Below are 20,821 nucleotides of genomic sequence, written 5' to 3'. Positions count from 1 at the left end.
ATCTCAGAGGACACCATGGCTTTGGGAGAGGAAAGAAGTAGGGGTTGGATGGCACAGTAAAGCACAGAGAATTTGAGATTTGAGTGCATTCATTCACTCAAATATTCTGTGAAAATCTGCATTGTGCCAGATTCTCTGCTGGGCCCTGGAGACCCCGTGGTGCATCAGGCAGACTAGGTTTCTGCTCTGACGGAGCTTACAGTCTAGGGAAAACAGTTCAAAGAAACAACTACTATGCTGTATGCTGAGTATGTGTGCTTCTATGGGGAGCTGAACTGTATGCCCTAAAAAGGTATGTAGGAATCCTAATGGCAGCACCTATGAATGTGACCTCACTTGGAAATCAATCTCTGCAGATGTAATCAAGATGAGATGAGGTCAGTAGGGTGGGGCTTACAAGAAGAGGAGAGAGACTCACAGGGCAGAAGTCTCAGAAGATGAAGGCAGTTATTTGAGAGATGGATTTATAAACCCAGGAACACCAGTGATTTCAGACAACCACCACTTCACTTATGCCATGAAAATGACCCAAACATTCACAAGAGAGAAAGTTATAGAGAGTTAGCAATCCAGATTCCACTCCTAAAGGCAGGAAGAGGCAAGGAAGGATCCTCCCCCCAAACCTTCAGAAACAGTATGGACCTACTCACAGCTTAATTTCAATACCTAGGCTCCAGAACTGTAAGAAAATACGCTTCTATTGTCTTGTGGTAATTTGTTATAGCAGCCACAGGAAACTATTACTCCTACTTCAGTGAAACACAGTAGGAGAGTATAATCTGAGTTGAGGTTTGGAAAAGGCTTCCCAGAATAAATGACATTCAGGCTTATATCAAAAGAATGTGTAGGATTGAGCCAGTTAGTGAGGGGGTGGGGGTGTCCCTAGCAGAGATCACGGTATGTGTGAAGGCCCAGAGGAGGGAGAGAACGTGATGGAAGAACTGAGGGAATCCCAAATTGCCGAGACACAGAGGGAGGAGGAGTAGATATGAAGCTGAAGCAGTAGTGTCCAAGTTATAGAGTGCCTCAAGGATGGTTAAATAGAATCCTTAATGTAACAGAGAGATGAAGAGCAACTTCCTTGGAAAGTTTGTGATTTGGGGTTTCTTCTGTTTGTTTGCTTTTGTTTTTTAAATGCCGTGGGGTTTTTCCATTTCTTCTGGTGACCTGGGGTGAGAAGGCGGGGATCCAGAGGTAGTATCTAAAAGAGATTCAGTTTTCTACAGCAGATTTCTGCAAAAGGGCAGATGGTACCAGGGAGGCGAGAGGCAAAAAAAAAAAGAGAGAAGGAGATAAGGCGCGCCTGTGGCAGATGTGACTTCTGACACTGTGATGTCTTACTCATAAAATTTCCCTAAACTTTATTCACCAACAAAAAGCAAATACATAGCAGCCTTGTGCTAGCCTGTGAAGAACAAAGGGAGGTTCATGTCCACATTTTGGGGCAAAATGGACAATGCACGGTTGAAAACACAGGAAGAATCAGAGAAGGGATCAAAGAAAAATCAAAGCTAAGCCTCTAAAGAGAAAAGCAACAGGCAGAATCAAGAATAGCCAGGAAGATTTAGGAACGGTTTGAATTTCCTGTAGAAGGTTTGAGATGGAGACACTGCTTATTATATCTCGATGCTAAAGGAAAGGATTACCCCCAAAAGTTAGGGTCCTGGGGCATATCAATTACACTGTGAAAATGACCCAAAAATCTGCAAGAGAGAAAACTGCAGGGAGGCAGCATCCAGTTTCCACTCCTTATCAGGAGTTTTATGAGGCTGCTGAGTTCCGGTGAGTTAAGAATGGGAAGAAAGGAAAAAACCACCTCACCTGCTCTAAGAACAGACTAACCGTAACAATGATGCTAATAACATAACTGTTATTGGGCACTTTGTGTCAAGCACAGTTCAATGCATGGATCGTGTCAGAGGCACATGTATTAACCAAAGGAGCTGAGAGTCTAAGAAACTTGTGCGAAGTCACAAAGTGTATACATTCCATAGCGGACTGCTACTCATCCTTTCAAATCCATTCTCCGCTTCTCCCATAGTGATAGAGCTTGAATTAGACATGTGTCTACCCATCTGGAGGCTACGTTTGCCATTCTCCTTTGCAGGTGAGTGTGTCTGCGCTGAAGAAAGAACATAGCAGGCCTAAGACTGCTATGTTAGAAAAGTCTGAACACAAGCACGTCCCTTGGCTGGCCTCCAGGAACTTGAATAGTAAACAGTTCCCAATACCAATATAAGTTCCCCCACTTGTTAAGTGTCTGTAGTGTTTGCACAAACAATATGGTTTACACAAACCACCTTTCCTGCGGATAACCTGAAATATGAATACGTGAGAAGCAGAAGGTGCCCCAATAAGAACATTGGGTACTCAGTTGCTAAAGAATTTCCCTGGTAGACACATGTTGTTACAACTCATTCTTGGATGAGAATGAGTACATCCTGTGTGACTCCCCTGGGAGAGGACTCTTGGAAGCGCCTGCCTGATTTTTCTCCAGAACTCAGCACATGTGTCTTGCCCTCGCAAGACTGAGTTTGATTGGTATTCTTTTGCAGAATAAACCACAACATGTGACTCATACATGCTGAGTCCTGCGCATCCTCCTCCTAGTAAAGCACTAAATGGGAGGGTGCTGTCAGGAACCCTTGATATAGTGGTTAAGTTTTCAGTGATGAAATGTGAGTAGAATTGATGTAATTTTACTTTCACTTGCCCTAAAAGGTATTAATTGCCCTCCATTTCTAACCTGTCACCTTTCTGTGGGTTACAATAAAAATTCAGTGGTGAATCAACTTCGATCATGCAGAACAGAGCAATGTCCATAGTGGCAATGTCTAATACAGAGCATAGTAGCCACTTGTGTGTGTTTAATTTTAAAGTTACATTTATTAAAAATATGTAAAATTAAAATTAAGGCTGTCAACTTCAAATGTGCTAGTGGCTATCATATTGGACAGTACAGATGCATTTCCATCATTACAGAAATTTCCTCCTGGAGAGCCCTATTGGAGCGAAGAGATGAGTGGAACCTCCATCACTAAATGACTTCATGGAGCTGAATAGGCTCAACAAACTGGGCCAACGACAAGCACTATACTGTTAGATGATAAAGAAATATACTTTTATCTTAGTTAAGCAACTATATTTGGGGATATCTTTGTTAAAACAGCTTACTTTATACTCTAACATAGCTCCCAGTTTATCTTAAATCAAGGATAAGAAACATGCAGAAAGCAAAATAATCATGCAGGACAAGATCAGATTCAGAATATCGTAGAAGCACAGCTTCCCTTGATGTCGAGGTCTTTAATCAGCTCACATGCCTGTTGGTAACGTTGTCCATATGGGTTAGGGTCTCCCAGGATCTGAACAGCTCAATTCTCGCTCTGCCAATGCCTTTTCATATCACCATTCAGAAAGAATTTACATAATCTATGTACTTCCTTTTAGATATTTTTTTTCTAATCCTCACCTGAGGACATTTTTTTCATTGCCTTTAGAGAGAGAGGAGGGGAGAGAGAGAAACATCGATGCAAGAGAGAAGCATCAATTGTTTGCCTCCTGTATGTGCCCAGACCAGGGATCGAACCCACAACCCTTTGGTTACAGGATAATGCTCCAACCAACTGAGCCGCACTGGCCAGGGCCTATGTACTTCCTTTTAATGGAAGCATTTAATGCTATAAATTTCCCTCTCAGTTCTGCTTTAGCTTTGTCTCACAGAGTTTCATATGTTGCAGTTTCACTTGCATTCAGTTCAATGCATCCCTTTACTTCTCTGAACACTTTTTTGACCCATGCATTATTTATAAGTTTGTTGTTTAGTTCCCAGTGTTTAGAGATTTTTCCATTATCTTTCTGATACCCATTTCTAGTCTGATTCCACTGTGGTCAGAGAACATACTTTATATTATCTTAATTCTTTCAAATTTGTTGAGGCTTATTTTATGGCTCAGGATATGTTCTAGTTTAGTGTGTGTATCATGGGGCTTTTGAAAAGGACATGCACTGTTATTGTCAGAGGGAGTGTTTTATATGTCAATTAGGTCCTATCAGCATCAGCCAACAGGTGTTGTTGAGCTCTGTTATATCCTTGATGATTTTCTCTCTAATTGCTCTATTGATTGTTGAGAGGGGTGTTGAAGTCACCAACTAGAATTGTGCATTTGTCTGTTTTCCTTTCAGTTCTATTATTTTTGCTTTATGTATTTTCAATCCTGTTCCATGGTGAACACACACTTGGGATGCCATGTTTTCTTTGTGGATTGACTTGTTTATCATTATATAATGTCCCTCTTTGTCCTTGGTAATTTTCTTTGCTCTAAGTCTACTTTGTCTGATATTAATACAGCCACTTCTGCTTTCCTTTGTGGAAGTTTCCATTGTATATATTTTTCCGTCATTTTACTTTTAATCTACATGTATCATTTGAACTATTTGAAGTGGGTTTCCTGAATAACATGTGATTGGGTCACTTTTTAAAATCCACTGTACCAATCTCTGTCTTTTAATTGGCATGTTTAAGTCATTTACACTTAATGTAATTGTTAATACATTAAGACTTAAATCTGCCATTTTACTTTTTTACTTTATGTTTGATATCTCTGTATTTTTGTTTGTTTTCTTTTTCCTGCCTTCTAGTCGGTTGCTTGAACATTGTTTAGCATTCCATTTTGAGTTATTTATAGTATTTTTGAGTGTTTACTTTTGTAGAACTCTTGTAATGTTTCCTGTAGGCATCCATTACATTATGTATATATAACTCAGCAGAGTCCACTGGTGTCAATATTCTGTAAGTTTGAGTGGAGCAGAGAAACTTTTTCTCTTTACATTTCTTTACTCTCTATTTATATCATTGTGTTACTTCCTCTCCATCCATTGAGAACCACACGAAACTGTTAACATTTTTGCTTCAATCTAATCTACAAATATAATCTAGAAAACTCAAGAGTAGGAGGAAATTTTATTGTGTTTACCTATTATTTTGCTCTTTTCATGTTCATCCTGATGTTCCAAGTTTCATACATTTCTGTTTCGTTTAGAGATTCTCCTTTAGCCATTCTTTTAGAGTAGGTCTGCTGGCAACCAGTTTTCTTAGATTTTTATCATCTGAAAATATCTTGATTCCCTCTTCATTCCTGAAGGATATTTTCACTATATATAGAATTCTGAGTTGACTGTTCTTTTCTTTTAGCACTTAAAAAATGTTGTGTTGCTCCTTTCTGACCTCTGATTTCTGATGAGAAATCTGCTTGTCATTCAAATTGTTTTTCCCTATAGGTAATAGATAATGTGTCATTTCTCTCTAGCTACTTTCAAGAAACTTTATCTTTAGTTTTCAGGTAGGGAAAGAAGTAGAGGTCCTCCATTTGTCCTCAGTTGACACCTAGGTTAGGAGGAACTTTTTGTTACTACTATGCAGGGATCAGAGTTCACGCTGGCTGTAGAGGGGTGACTCATTACTGCTCCCCATTTAGATTCCACCTTCATAACAAGGGAAAGAGGTGGCCTTGTTACCACTGAATGTTGGTGAAATTCTAAGTCTCCGTCAGAGCCCCTCTGACATCATCTTAGTGGGAAAGGGAAGGGCCACCTAACCAGCAAGTAGAAGTGGAAGTTCAGGCTCTGCATGTGACCCACTGACATCACAAGGGCTGGGGGTGGGTTGGGGTGGTGGTTCATTATTGCCTGGCAGGGATGAAAGTCCCAGCTCCCCACTTAGCCTTCTCTGACATCAGCCCAGTGAGGTGTCTGGGGTGCTGCCCCATTCTAACTTCATGAGGGTGGAAGTTAGGCTCCTTCTTGGTCTCAGCTGGAGGCGGGTTAGTGACACTATGGTATTTTTCTGTGATATTTGCCTGGAGTCGCATGGTTAATATCGAAAAGTTTTCCTCATTGTGAGACTGTCCCTTCTCTAGTCCTTTGGCTAGAAAGTTTAGGGACTTTCTTTTTTTGTCTGTACCCATTGGCATTTTCTGGGTTGCTGTCTTTTCCTCTATTGAATGAGACAAAAAGGAAATCCAGGGAACTCACCATTGTGTTATTCGTGAGGTCCTGACGTTCATAGCTGATCTTCCTCTTCTCCCTAGAGTCTTCTTGTGTTTATTTTATATAACATCCAGGGGTTTAGTTATACTTAGTAAGAAGAATAGGAGAAAGTACATCTATTGCATCTTCCTGGAAGCAGAAGATGTGTTTCCTTTAAAATAAAAATGTGTACTAATATCGGGTACTCCCAGTACTTAACCCAAATTCATATTTGCAAGACCATGTTTTCATCATGCAGAGTCCATGCTAGTGAGCCATCTCTCACTGTTACCAGCTTTCCATTCCCCACAGGGACATGTGGAAATAATATTCATAAAGAAATAATATAATACCAAACTAAAAGTGAACATCTAGAGTACACAAAAGATATTAATATATATTCCAAGTTCCAACATAATTTTTGTGGGCAATGTTTTCATATATTAAAATGGTGTTATTTTCATTTCTATTAATTCCTTTTTGCCCCATGACCCTTTCCCCACCCAAAGTGAACATTAAGCCATCTGTTACCTGCAAGAGGGATGCTTCTATAGAAAAGCGGATCATTCTTTCAGTTGACATAGCCTGATCTTTTGAATGCATGATAAAAAGTTATATTACCAAGTGTGTTAAAGAGTATGAATAACTATAGAAAACCCAGTTTGTCCTATCCTAGAGGAAACACAAATTCCCTGAGCTGTGGGAAATAGGGAGTCATAAGATGGAAAACCATGAGAGTGTGATGAGTATCTCTGGGAAGGGCATCCCTATGGAATGTGTTTATCTAGAGGATATAAATAAGAGCTTGAAGAGGCCTTGGGACAGGAGAAGGCAGACCCAAGAGCAATACTGTGTCTGATGAATGAAGACCTGATGTGCATTCAATACCTTTGAAACCTATGACAACCCCTTGAGGGCATGCAGCTTGTTCTTACCCCAATGCCACCCCCTAGGAAGTCCTGGCATGCCTGGGACTGACTCTCTGTCCTGAAGGTGTGTGGGCAGGCAGTCGGGGAAATAAGGGCCTGAACTGACTGAAAAAATCCTGATTTAGCTGAGTTTAAACTTCAAAAAAATGAGGGCTTGACATAGAGCTTACATTGAATTAAAAAAAAATAGGCATGGTTTACATACCTGCGTTGAGAGCCTATGTTTCATGCCTACTATAGGGGTAATCAAAGAATAAAATAAAAGGTTGGCAAATGACCAGAAATATTCCAATAACAGAGCTTGTTTTTAAGTAGAGCTGGTAGACTGAGTATATCTTGACAAATAAATTAATTAACTTTTGCTTAGCATATTCACAAACTTTTTAATTCTTAGGGAAGTTCTATTAGAATAAAATAACCATGAAATGCCATGAAGACTGAGAGCTCCAGTGTAGTTCTATACATGGCAGACAATCCAGGTTTTAGAAATTTCCACCTTTTGAAAAAGAGCCACAAAAAAAAAAAAGAAAATTGAGTTTCATGTAAGTCAACTATTTTGTTTAGGAAAAAAAAGCAATAATCATGATTTTGCAGGATATGAGTTTTTTAAGTAATGTAGAAAGCAGAAGTGTCTTTAGGCCAACAGGGAGGCCCAGTTTGGCTCCACTGAATGGCAGAGAAGAGAGGGCTGAAGGAGATACCATGCACATTGTCGACCCTCAGCATCCCAGCCAGAGCGACTGGGGGTGAAGGCGTTCGCAAATAAGGAAGAGTGGATGAATGAGGTCCGAGAAGCTGAATGCTAAGTGTCAGTCCTCATCACCAACTCAGGTTCCGGATTTCTGGGAGCCAGACAGGATGATGGAAGAGTATTCTCTGGAGGACTTAATGAAAGAGTACAGATGTAAAAACACTAATATCAGGAGCTCTCCGACAAATGATTCACTCATTACATTGTAAAGTTTAAGAATGACAAGTGCTAGACATCCATGCTCAAGCTTCCAATCAACTTTTTAGTTCTTCACACTTTAATGTAAGCAAGCAATCAAGAGACATCCAAGGGAAACAAAAATATAAAAGCAATTTGGAGGAAACATACTATTCAGTGAAGAAAACTCCAAAAATATTACTATCTCAGAGATATAAAAGAGGATTTGTGAAACACGAATGGGAGGCTATAAAAAAGAGACTATCCCAGGGGAAAAAAGAGAGCCAAAACATTTAAAAGGCGACCAACCTAGGAGAGACAATATCCAAAACAAAGAAATAGGAAGTACAGAAAGAGAGACCAGAGAAAATGATGGAAGTCAACAAAAGAATTCAAGAAAATTTTCCCATCAAAAGATACAAGTTTCAAATTAGAATGGCCTCTAAATGCGTAGCACAATTAATTTTTTTAATCACATATCAAAAAAATACACACACACCAAGTCATATTCTTCTGAAATTTCAGAACTCTGGGGACAAATAGAAGATTCTGCATGCTTCAGAGAGGAAAAAACAGGTCACTTACCATGAAACAAGAATCAGATGGCTTTGGATTTCTCAACAGCAACACCAAAAGCAAAAAAAACAACAACGACAAAAAAAAAAACCCAAGAACAAGAAGTAATGCAGCATATGTCTTCAAAATTCCTATAAACTAAGCCAAACAATCAATCAAATATGAAGAAAGAATGAGGATATTTTTAGACACTGCAGGACTCCAAAAATGTATATCCCATGACATCTTTTGGAAGAAACTAATGAATGTTGAGCTTCACCAAAGCAAGAAAGTAAACCAAGAAAAGGGAAGACATGGAGGAGAAGAAAGAGAAGAGAATTGAAGATAAACTCAAGGTGGAATGATGAAGGTGGATCCCAGGTTAGTAACTGTGCACTCAGTTCAGAGGACAATAGTCCAGATTGAAGCAGTATTACCGAGACAGCCTTGAAGAGGGCTGCCATCCTTCCAATACCTGCTGCCTTGCTCATGGAGGACAGAATGCCTAGTGAGCCTGGCTATTACCTATACCTAGTGTTATCTATCCTTAGCCTATCTTGACCATATGCTAATTAACTGAGCTCCTGCTTTCTTTGGCACGCTCTACAACCTAGATCAATGGAAGACATGTAGAGTGTGTGCTTCTATCCATTTGTCTCAGTCTTTATCGTGTATCAAAATCACTGTAGGCCTTGTTAAAACACAGGTTTTTGGGCACTAACCCCAGAGATCCTTCTTAGTAGGTCCGGACTGAGACCCTAGAATTTCTTACACATTCCCAGATTATACACTGATGCCGCTGGCCAAGGAAGCATACTTTGAGAGCCACTGTTTTATACCTACCTTTGAACGTTGGGACTGGTCCTGGTGAGCTAGGGGTAGGAAACACAGAGAATCTCATTCCTTCTACCTGTTTTTACTCTGGACATCTCTGGCCCATGTTCCTGGCCTGAGGAATGTTTTGACTTTCCCAGGATTCAGTCAAATCTTTGCCCACAGAATTCTCCAGAAAAATACTTTGTAAACCACATCCATGAGATGCTCTTCAAGCTTTTTATATCCTAGAAGCTTTCCCCTAGCATTGGCAATATAGCTTTTTCCCTCTTCAGCTAGGTTTGTATGGACCAGTCACATTTTTATGCATGCTTATACATGCAAACATACATACATGATTTTAACATTGTCAGTAAGGAAATTATGAACACAAAAGTCAGCAAATAGCTGACTTACCACCAGAGAAAAGAAGTAGTGTAATGAGGGCAGGGCACACAGAGGATTTCTAAGATACTGGAATGTCTTATATAGATGTATACTCTTCTTACTGTTAATCTTTAGATTAATAAGACTAATAAGACATATATCTTATTTATTTTTGTGTATGAATTATACAGTTTATAATTTTTTGAAGTGAGGAAATACTACTTTCCTAATGAAAAGTCTCTAAAAAAAGAAGGAAGGAAGGAAGGGAAAAGACCAGCCAGGAGGGAGAGAAGACAGTTGAGGGAAACTGTTCCTCCAGGACAAAGGCAATAACAGATTTCGTGAGAGGATGCTTGAGACAACACAACCAAATCGAGGTTCAGATTGTCCCAGCTCACTATCTCCCCCACACCCTTCATCTGGTGGTCAGCCCATTCAAACATGTGTAATAATCACATGGCAATCAATGTAGAACCTACAAATACAAGTTGCAAAAATAGCAAGAAAGGAAAAAAAAAAAGGCAAAGAATTGGTGACATCACAAAAGGAACTTCCCCAAAGACTGCTGTTAATGGATTAACCAGGTAGAATTGCTAAAACTGAAAAACTTCTTGAAAGTCATTGATCAAGTACCCAGGGATAGGGGCAAGCACCCACTTAACTTCCCTGAACAAAGAGTGGAACGAAAATTCACCAAGGCCTTCAAAGGTAGGAGGAAAAGCAAAGTAGGTCAAAGGTGAACTACCCTGTGGAAGATACCCCTTATGGCTGCCTGCCTCGCTTCTCCAGGGGCTGCTGGGCTTGAGAGAATTGGATGCTCAGCTGCTGTCTGGACTAAAAGACACCCTTGGCCATAGCTGACTGGTCCAAGGAGAAACTCAAACAATGGCTCAGACCAGTCCTATGCAATTCTGTAAAAATGAAACCGAGACTAGGGTTTGCTGGAGCAGAGACACTGATGGCAGAATTCTACAAACTCCTGCTTCTTCCTGTCATTCTCAAGACTTGGCTTGTCATCAATTTGTTAGATGAATGAGATAGTCTTGTATCTGTCCAATACATTTCTTTTTTACTTAAGCTAGCCAGAGTCTATTTCTCTTACTTGCAACTTAAAGAATCTTAATTCATGCAGCCTTGTAACTATTTTCAAGTGGAGCATCCCAGAGCCTGACTTCCAAATATTTGAGTTAATTTATGGTTTTCAAAAATGTTCTGTCAAACACTGAAGATTCCTGGAAGCAGTATGACACATACTGTTCTCTTTATAATGAACTCATTTCCCCCTAAAAGGAAAGCAAGTCAGCTGCACAGCAGGCTTCGGGGACAATGTCTGATAACCCAAGTGTGAAGAACCTCACTTGTGTCTGATCACCTGAATCACTCCGCGGCATGTCCAATGGGCATCCAGACAACTGTCCTCACTTACACAGGGGAAACGTTCCCTGAAACTGGGTGAATCACCAACTTGCTTGTTTGTATTAATTTTATCTTTACTCTTAATGTTTCATTTTCATTACAGGAGTAGAATAGATAAAATAATATAGAGTGGTATTCATAATTAGCTAGTTGACTACAGTTTTCAGATATTATACTGAATTGATATATTCACATAACTCAAAATTAACCATGTCTAAATAAGAATTAGCAATTCAAGAGTTGATAGAGCAGTCTTCAGTAATTCAGCATTTAAGCAGTTTTGAAACTTAGATCTTCTGTTCTAGAAACACTCTCTCCAAACCCTGAAGTCCCCAGTCTACACTGACCAGGGATTAAGGATTAGTATATATTTACTCCCTCTCTCTCCCTCTCTCTCTCTCTCCCTCCCTCTCTCTCTCCCTCCCTCTCTCTCTCTCTCTCTCACACACACACACACACACCACTTTAGCAGCTTACCCTTCTAACTGTTTCGCCTTTCAAAATGGGAGCCCATAAGAAAAAGTTAAAGACAAGGTAGGCTCCAATAACAATAACAGATGATGTTTCCTGAGTGTTCATTCTAAAGTCGAGCACATGCTAAGCATTTCTCATTCTTTATTTAATACTTCCAGCACTCTGTGAGGTAAATGTGAGTATTACTATTTCATGCCCAAGGTCACACAGCTTGTGAGTGGTGAAGCTGGACCTCAGGCCCAGGCCCCATCGCTAGCAAATCTAGAGCTAGAATTCTGTCAGACTTTTCCTAGTTTCAAGGTCACCTCTTTTCCTGACATGGGATTATCCACTCCCAAAATGACTAAGAGAGAATCACAATTACCTTCAGAGAAAATGCCTCCCCATCACTTAAAAAACCCATCCAAATCCCCTTTTTTTTGTCCTTTAAGTTAAAAATCTTCATTCTTGATGTTAGAAAACTATAATAATGTTATTGTTCAGAAAAAAGTTAGCAAGGCCTACATTCTCTTATCAAAAATACAACAGTTTACACATATGAAGGCTTCTGCCAGCTTTTCTAACTCCCCACATCCTGCATGGCCAGTTCAGCAGGACCAACATACTCAGAACTGTCCTCTGGGAGTTGGTTCATGGCTCTGTCACCCTAACACCTGGGGACCCAGTGAACAGGTGTGCAGACCTAGCGTACTTTTATTTCAGGTGAAGACACAGCTTTCACCTTGCAGATCCGCCCTATAGCTTCCACGTAATTTCACGTATATATGGACAGAGACAGGGAGATGTTCACTGAAAAGTTCTCTGCAATACCAAAAAATGCCTACCAATTAGGGGAACATTAAATAAACAACACTGCATCTACTCAATGGAATCTGGGCTACCGTTAAAGAGTGGCATAGCTGTATATATTCTCATTTGGCCAGATGTACTGAGTGAGTGAAAAAATAAAATTGCAGAATGATATGCATTGCATGTTGCTACTTTTGTTTAAAATGTGTACCCTCTTACATGCATAGGGAAAAAAGTGCTTAAACAGCTCTACGCCAAGTATACAGGTAAACACCAACCAAGGTTGTTAGCTCTGAGGCATGCGGGTGGGTGATACATTTTCCTTAGCTTATTCATTTACTCAAAAAATATTTATTGGAAGCTTACTTTGGGCTACCCAACAAATGATAGTTCTAAATTATCTGATATTTTATATGCATTAATTTAGGGCTGGAGGAAAATATTTTATTCATTTTTTGAAAAGTAACAGAAGCATATGGTACCAAATTTAGGGCCCAAAGGGGAAAGGAGTGAAGAAGCTCCCTCATATCACCTTCGAGTCATGAACTCAGCCAGCTACTGCGCACTTTTTACACACCCTCCCAGAGGTGTTTCACACACATGGGCACGTGTGGAATGATGAGAGCATTCCCCTTAGTTGGGGCGGATTTGTCTTTCTTCTGTTCGTCAGTCCGTGAGGACAGACAGCTAAGGTGCTGAACAGGAAGCACCAGGCTTTGGTGGAATCATTCATAAGAACATGCCTCTTGATTATCTCATTAGTCAGTCTCAGCTTCACACCATCATCACTGTGAACACACTGATAAAACCATCCTTGGGGAAACCCACCCTATAACCCTAAACTCCTACTGGGGTGGGGCAGGGCAGTTGCTCACCCGCCGGGTGGTGGAATGGGTGAAATCACTGGACATTTTTGAAAAAAACAAGACAAAACATAGTTTTTCTGAATGTAGAATAGTAGTTAACCCAATGATGACAATACAAGTGATTCCAAAAAGAGAAAAATTAGAAGAGTTTGTACCTGTTTTACTCAGAATATGATTCATTATATACTGGGATTGTTTGATTTTATAGCCATAAGTGATGGTCAAGTGCTAAAATCACATTGTGTTATTTGTAAAGACATATAGCTAATCAGGCAATGCAGCCACCTAAACTCTTAAACTTAAGTGATATTTACACTAAAACCAAATTAATTTTTAAAATCTATGGAAAAAATATTGGATTAAAAAATTGACATAGGTGCCCTGGCTGGTGTGCCTCAGAGGGCTGAGTACCAGCCTGCGAACCAGAGGGTCACTGGTTCAATTCTTGGTCAGAGCCCCTCCTTAGGTTGTGGACCAGTTCCCCAGTGTGGGACATGCAAGAGACAACCACACACTGATGTTTCTCTAGCTTTCTTCCTCCCTCCTTTCCCATCTCTCTAAAAATAAATAAATAAAGTATTTTTTCAGAAAAGTTGACATAGGCAAGTATTTCCTACATAAACATTTATGCTTCTTATAGAACAGAACCTCAAGTTGCTGAAACTAGCAAGCCATGTACAATTGACATTAATCAAGGACTTTAGTAAAAGACTGAAACAAAGATTTTTGCTTCAAATTGATGAATGTATAGCGAGAAATGTATCGTGGGTACCACTTTCCTAGTGGTACTATAGATCGATGTTTTCAGAAACTGAGTAACGATATGAAAGACTAACTACATAAATAAGGCTAGCAAAGCATTCTTCATTGCAAATTGATGAATGCACAGATGTAGCTAATGTGTATTCTTTTTGTGAAGCTGTACGTATTTCATGTGTAAGTCTTGATGAGTTTAGAGATCAGTACACAGCATGAAACCATCACCATAATCAATGCCATAAACAGACCCATCACCTCCCAAACTGTCCTCTCACCCTTTTTACTCATTTATTTTTGTGTGATAAGAACACAACATAAAGTCCCTTCATACATATGAAATTTGAACGTAATGGTAATAAAAAAATTCTTTTTCTTAGCTTCTTGTCAACAGATCCAACTAGCTCTGTACTATATAAGACTGTGAAAGATCACAGTGTCCACAAGTGTGGCTCGCAGTTTAAGTTTCCGGGAAAAGTATATTCTGATGGCACAGCTGCAATGGCAGAAAAGCAACCTGGGGTTGCTACTCAGGCCACGGAGCTTGCACAAAGCACCACTTCAATACACTGCGTGTATATATATATGCGTGTATATATATATATATACATATATATATATGAAAAATGTCAACAGAACTAAATGTGCTCAGTAACCCAGTGAAAATTTTGAATCGTATAAAGTATACTGCATTAAACTTGGTATCAATCTTTATTATGCGAGAACATGAAAGTGATTATAATGAATTGTTATTGCTACAGAGCTGTAATCGTTACTAAGGGCAAACACGGACAATGTTTGTGCTATGAACAAATTCTTAGTGCTTCTGAAGGGTAAAAATTTAATTTGGCCACATCTGTAATACAGATGTGAATGAGATAGCCAGACTTGCTTTTTTGTCTGGTATCCTCAACAGTCTTAGTGATCTTCATATTTCCATACAAAGAAGGAATACATTGAAAGGCAAAAGGAAAGTTGGAAGCTTTAAAAAAAATAGCACAGAGTTTCTACAGGTTAACAATTTTTAACAAAGAGAGTAATAATCTCAATATTTTACATCTGAAAAGTTAACACCAAATACCTTTCAAATTTGATACATTTTGATTCATTTTCTATCAAAAAAAGTTCAATGTTTAAGAAATTTAGAATCCCAAAACCATTTGTTTCATCAAAATATAATTTTTATTTATAATAATTTTATACAATAAATTGTTAGAACTCATTACCAATAAAAAATGAGCTCTGAAAATAATGCATCATCTGCTTCATTGGGTTAAAAATCGATATCCTGAGTATGCAGAAATTGTTCTAAAATTCCTTCTTCCACCTCAGTAAACATACCTCAAGACACTCTACTATTGTAATGGGGTTCAGAACAAAGTCGCCCGGAAATATAGAAAAAAAACCCACAGCCACGGTTTGGGGGATGAGGGAAGCAGAGGATGGTGATTGAGAGGTACTTTGCATATCTATGGCAACTTGGCTAGTTTCATAGTTATGTTACCTGCTATGCTGTGCTGGGGGCCAGGGAGATGGGCGTGACTTTGACTTGTGATGGGGGGTGGGGGCCTTACAGCACCTGCTCCAGAAGCAGGGATGTGGTTCCCCTGCATCACAAAGGCATGCCTGCCCAGAGGAAGGATGGCAGCCCAGAGAATGTAAACTGTACAGAGGACTGGCAGAATGCCGCCAGTTATGAAAGGAGTCGGAAATGGGGTCAGGTAGAAGGCTCTGGGTCAGGATTTAGACGAAGGCGGGCAGCCATGCGGTTTGAAAGGGTGCAGAAGAGTCAGTCACGCTACTGGTAGTGAGATAGGAGCACGTGGGCTGTAGGAGGCGGTCCGCCATGGGCTAGTAAGAAAGCAGGCAGGCTGCTTTGATGGTGTCCACTCTAGTGGACTCCAATGCCATCAAGGACCCTTCCTTGCAAGACGCTGATCTGCTGCCTTGCAACCCCGGACTTCATCTGGACTCTTGAGACTTGTTTTTCCTGGACTTCACTACAATCCAGGGCACAGGGAACACATATCCCTAGGCTATTGCACAGAGGCTGATGACAACATACCCCAGATCCTGAAGGAGAGAGCCAATGCGTGAGGACGGTGATGCATCCAGAGAGACTGGAGAATTTCCAGAAAAACTGGAGAACTGTTTGTGCAGCGGCTTAAGATAAGAAATGGAGAAATTCGGGGGCTTTTCACTTACAGCCTTTTGGGGAACAAGGGAAGTGCTGGGTCTCGTGGGAAAGGAGGACTCCAAGCATAAGTGCTCTGAACCCCACCAAGGTTGGACTATTGTAAATAAAGACACGTTCCTTCCAGCACTGGTTGTTGGATCATTCATCAAAGTGCCGCATGGACACGCCCCTGTCTGCTTGGTTACACTGTGAATGTTATTAAAACAATACACAGACACAACTTAGACATATGTTACCTCCTGTAACTAACATTTTCAGCAGTCTAACCTCAATTTGTCAATGAAATACTTTAAGGGTGATAAACACAAGTACATTCAAAGTATTCACATAGGGAATCATTATTTCCCTCATAACTTTGATTAGTTAAAATTGCAGAAGACAAAAGTTTGAGCATACAGCAATTTCTCTATTAATCACCTATATGAACAAGCTCAATGAGTATGTACAACTTTTTACCTCTTTTTTCCTATTTATTTTTATTGTAATTTTATGTCTGTGAACATAATTTTAAAATAGGCCTGTAGCCCTGACTGGTGTGGCTCAGTTGGTTGGGTGTTGTCCCACAAACCAGAAGGTCGCCGGTTCAATTCCTAGTCAGGGTACATGCCTGGTTAGCGGGTTCAGTCCCCGATCAAGGTGTGTATGAGAAACAACCTATTGGTGTTTCTCCCTTACATCAATGGTTCTCTTCTTCTCTTTCTTGTACATCCTTTCCCCTCTCTCTTGTACATCCATCCATCCAGTTGTAGCCCCCTTAGAATGTCTTTGATATGAAAAGACATGATGAAGTTTGTTATAATTAAAAAGAATCTTACAGTGAGGGGATGGCGATCACATCCAAGCCCCCACACCCATCCATATGACATCCACCTTGGGCGGCCAGGTGAGATCTCCTCCACTCAAGCACCAACATGGCGGCCTGCAGCCAAGGCACTGGGAATGCTGCACCGGGAAGAATGGGATGGAATGGGGACAACACTGGAAGGGCAGACCACATGAGATCACTGTTGTAAAATTCTGGAAAGACTACACTGCAGTCATCTAAACTAGATAAGGAAATGGATTAGAGAGTTCTCACAAGGTAAAACCACAGAGCCTGGGGACTGGATGAAAGAGAAAAGATGCTAAAATGACTTCCAGGTTTCTGGCTTAAGCAAATGAAAAGATAGGGGAGGTATCTACTGACATTTTAGAGAAATTGGGTGTAGGAAGAAAAATGTTTTATTTTTGACATGTTTTTGAGATATACTCATGACTTATCAAAATAATTATATTCAAAGTGAATATGATTTTCTTACTCAGAAAAAAAAGAAATTTGAGGAGTGTTTGAGTGTCAGTATTTCACAGCTCACTCTTGGAGTTAGTTTTGCCTAGTGAAAAGAGCTAGAATACACATATCCTATATTTTAAGTACCAGATTATGTGGCCAACCAACTGTATATAACTGGAGAATTACCCAACTTCTCCCAGCTTCTAGCTCCTCGTGGAGACAGAAATCCTGCTTCCACAGGGTGGGCAATTCAGCTGCTAATAGCATTTTGAAAATGGATGAGGCAAATCAATCTGTGGAGTTACTACTGTCTTCTATGCTTTGGAATAACAAAATGAACAAGCCATTTATTTTCTTTTTTTAATAAGAATATTATTCCTAAAATTGAAGGAGGCATGATTAGAAGACTTTTTTCACTTTTAAAACAGAGAATCATTTTTAAAAAGTTTGTTAAAGAACCCAATATCAATATTTAGAAATCCAACAAATTTATAGATTTTAAATGAAAAGGATAAATTCTCAGTTTTTGTTTTATTAAAGCTTTTTAAGCCATTCACTACAGATGTTTCTGTTACTATTTTTGCAAGGTGTTGGAAGTATTAAGTATAACTGTCCTAATTAATGAAAATACTCTGTAACCCAGAAAGAGAGATTAGCATCAGTTACTATATGAGCTTTTAATTGAGAGGGTCTGAGTTCTAATTCTGTCACTACCAATTAATAGCTGCCTGAACTTGGACACATTACTTAAACTTTCTGAGTCTCGATTTCTTAATCTGTAAATATCAGTGATAATAGTATCATCCTAGGAGAATTAAATGAATGTGTGTAAAGCACTTAGTACTGTGTAAAAGGACTTGAGAGTAATTAGAAAGGTGTGTCATGAAATCGGAATGAAAAATAGTGAGGGTATATATGCAAAAGTGAGCGGCCTCAATACTAATCAAATTAATAGCTTTTTGTTTTATTTTGTTATTAATAGCATTCAGTGGTGGGAAGAACAGAAAGGGAGGGACTCTTATTACTAGAACAGCAAATGGATAAAATCTGGAAAAAAATTTCCATAATATGGTTCCAAAAACCTTAAAAATATTAATACTTTTTGACTCATCGTTCTGTTCCTAAAAATTGCTCTTTAGAAAATAATCAGATACAGACAGGCGGAGTTGTGTGTAAAACAGGAAACCACCCAAGCATTCAACTGGGGATGAAGAGCTCCCTAAACTACAGTACATCACCTTCTAGACTGGCGCACCGAGAAGGGCACAGCATCACTTCTGCGGCCTTCTTACCCAAAACGCATACTCCGAATTTTTAATTATGAGGAAACATCAGACAAACCCAAATTGGAGGACGCTCCACAGAATAAGTCGAGGCAATGAAAGGCAAAGGAAGACGGAGGAACTGCCCCGACATGAAGGACACTGAGGACACACTACAACTGATGCAATGCGTCGTCCGGGACATTAGCAGAGCAACTGGTACAGCTTCGATAAGGTCTGGAGACGAGTTAATAGTAGTGCATCGTAGTCAGTTTTTCGCTTTGGCCATTGCACGTGACTATGTAAGATGTTAGCATTTGCGAAACCTAGGTGAAAGGTATACTGAAAATCTTTGTGCTATTTTTGCAACTTTTGGTAAGAAAATTATCTCAAGATTAAAAATTTTTAAAAATAAAAAATGTTAAACTAATTGTATATTCATACAGTAATTATGCAGCCATTAAACATGTTTAAAAATAATCTTAATGACACTGAAAAATTCTCACCATATAGCACTGTGAGGGTAAAAACAACCAGATTGTGAATTTGATTATAAAGTACAAATGTGACTATAAAAATTGTGCATTGACCCTTAACTGGAACATAATCAATAGAAGAAAAAAGCAAACAAAATACAACCAGAGACACTGAGGTTGGGAACAGTCTAGCAGTGGGCAGGGGGGAGTGGGGTGGGGACAGTGGGAAGAGGGGATTGCAGGAACTATTATAAAGGACACATGGACAAAATCAAGGGGGAGGGTGGAAGTGGGGGAGGGAGGTGGGTTCAGCTGGGGTGGAGTGGAGGGATGGGGAGAAAAGGCATACAACTGTAATTGAATAACAATAAAAAATTTTTTTTAAATTGTGCATTGGAAACTAAACCCCAGAGAGAATCCATTAAAATATTAAGAGGTTATCTCTAAGTAGAAGATTATAAGTGATTTTTCTTAATTCTTTTTGCATTTTCATGTTTTCCAATGTTTTCTTCAATGAGCATCTATCACTTTTAAAGTTAGAAAAATGTTATTTTTAATAATACACCAGGAATCACAAAAATTTATGGACACATTTCTTCAGCTTTGCTTTAATAAACATATTTTTCAATACTTGAAATTTTTTAAACTATTTTTGATAAGCCAACAGTGATTAAGTCTTGGCTTATGTGAGTTTCCCAATTTAAATCAGTAACCAAAAATGCTTACTGGTTTCAACCAGCTATTTGGACACGAATGCTGTGGAACTCCTGTGGAAACAGTTGCTTCATTTCCACTAAAGACCTGGAACCATTCACTGGGTTGTCGGAGAAGCTTGAACCTGTGCCTGAACCCAATCAAAAATACAAGAAACAGGGACTTTATCATTTCTCCTCAGCCTGCCACTAGTCAAGAGAAGAATGCATTTGTGCCGGAGACTGGGAAATAAAAAAGAAATCAGATCCTTCCAGGAGACGATTCAAGGTGGCCACCAGGTGTCTTGGGTGGCCTTGCTACACGGCAGCCTTCTGTGTGATTGGAATACTTAGCACTGCACAGTTGAGGGGCATAAAGCACGGTCCTCATCCCAAAATACCTCCTCTGTGAGATAATGCACAGGACTGCCACGCACGTGTCTGCTCCCTCCTTCCAGGCCCTATCCATTCCATACACATCCCATAATATTCCCATCCCTCTCCAGACTTCCCTCTCACTACTTCACAGCCAAATCCAGCCACAGTTCTGAGCTTCGCATCCTTACTCAGCTAGTCTTAGCTTTTAACAACAACTGCATCCTTACCATTCTCATCCCTGCGGGCCAAATCCGATCTACCAGCTCCCAAGGTATGCTGTCTCAGGTAGTCATCCCTTTGCTCTCTCGGGACCCTCAAGGCTTCATTAGCTGGCGTTCACCAGCCTGCCTCCTGACCTTTCAGTATAGCTCCTCTGGCCCATCACCATCTGCTTTCTATGCTCCACCTACTGGGGGCCCACATGTAACATGCCATCAAAGGACTAGTTTATACTGTCTCCTCTTCTTGTATTTGGTTATGACTGGCCTTACTCCAGAAAGGACTTAAGATAACATATACTCTGATCCTACCATGTTATCAGATGGGATTCTTAACCCATGTGCCTTCTCACCAGGCTTCTACCTGCCCTACGAAGCATAACGGGAT

The sequence above is a fragment of the Desmodus rotundus genome, chromosome 6, assembly GCF_022682495.2.
Source record: "Desmodus rotundus isolate HL8 chromosome 6, HLdesRot8A.1, whole genome shotgun sequence".
NCBI lineage: Eukaryota > Metazoa > Chordata > Mammalia > Chiroptera > Phyllostomidae > Desmodus > Desmodus rotundus.
The sequence above is the reverse complement of the archived record's forward strand: the minus strand, read 5'-3'. Positions refer to the sequence as shown.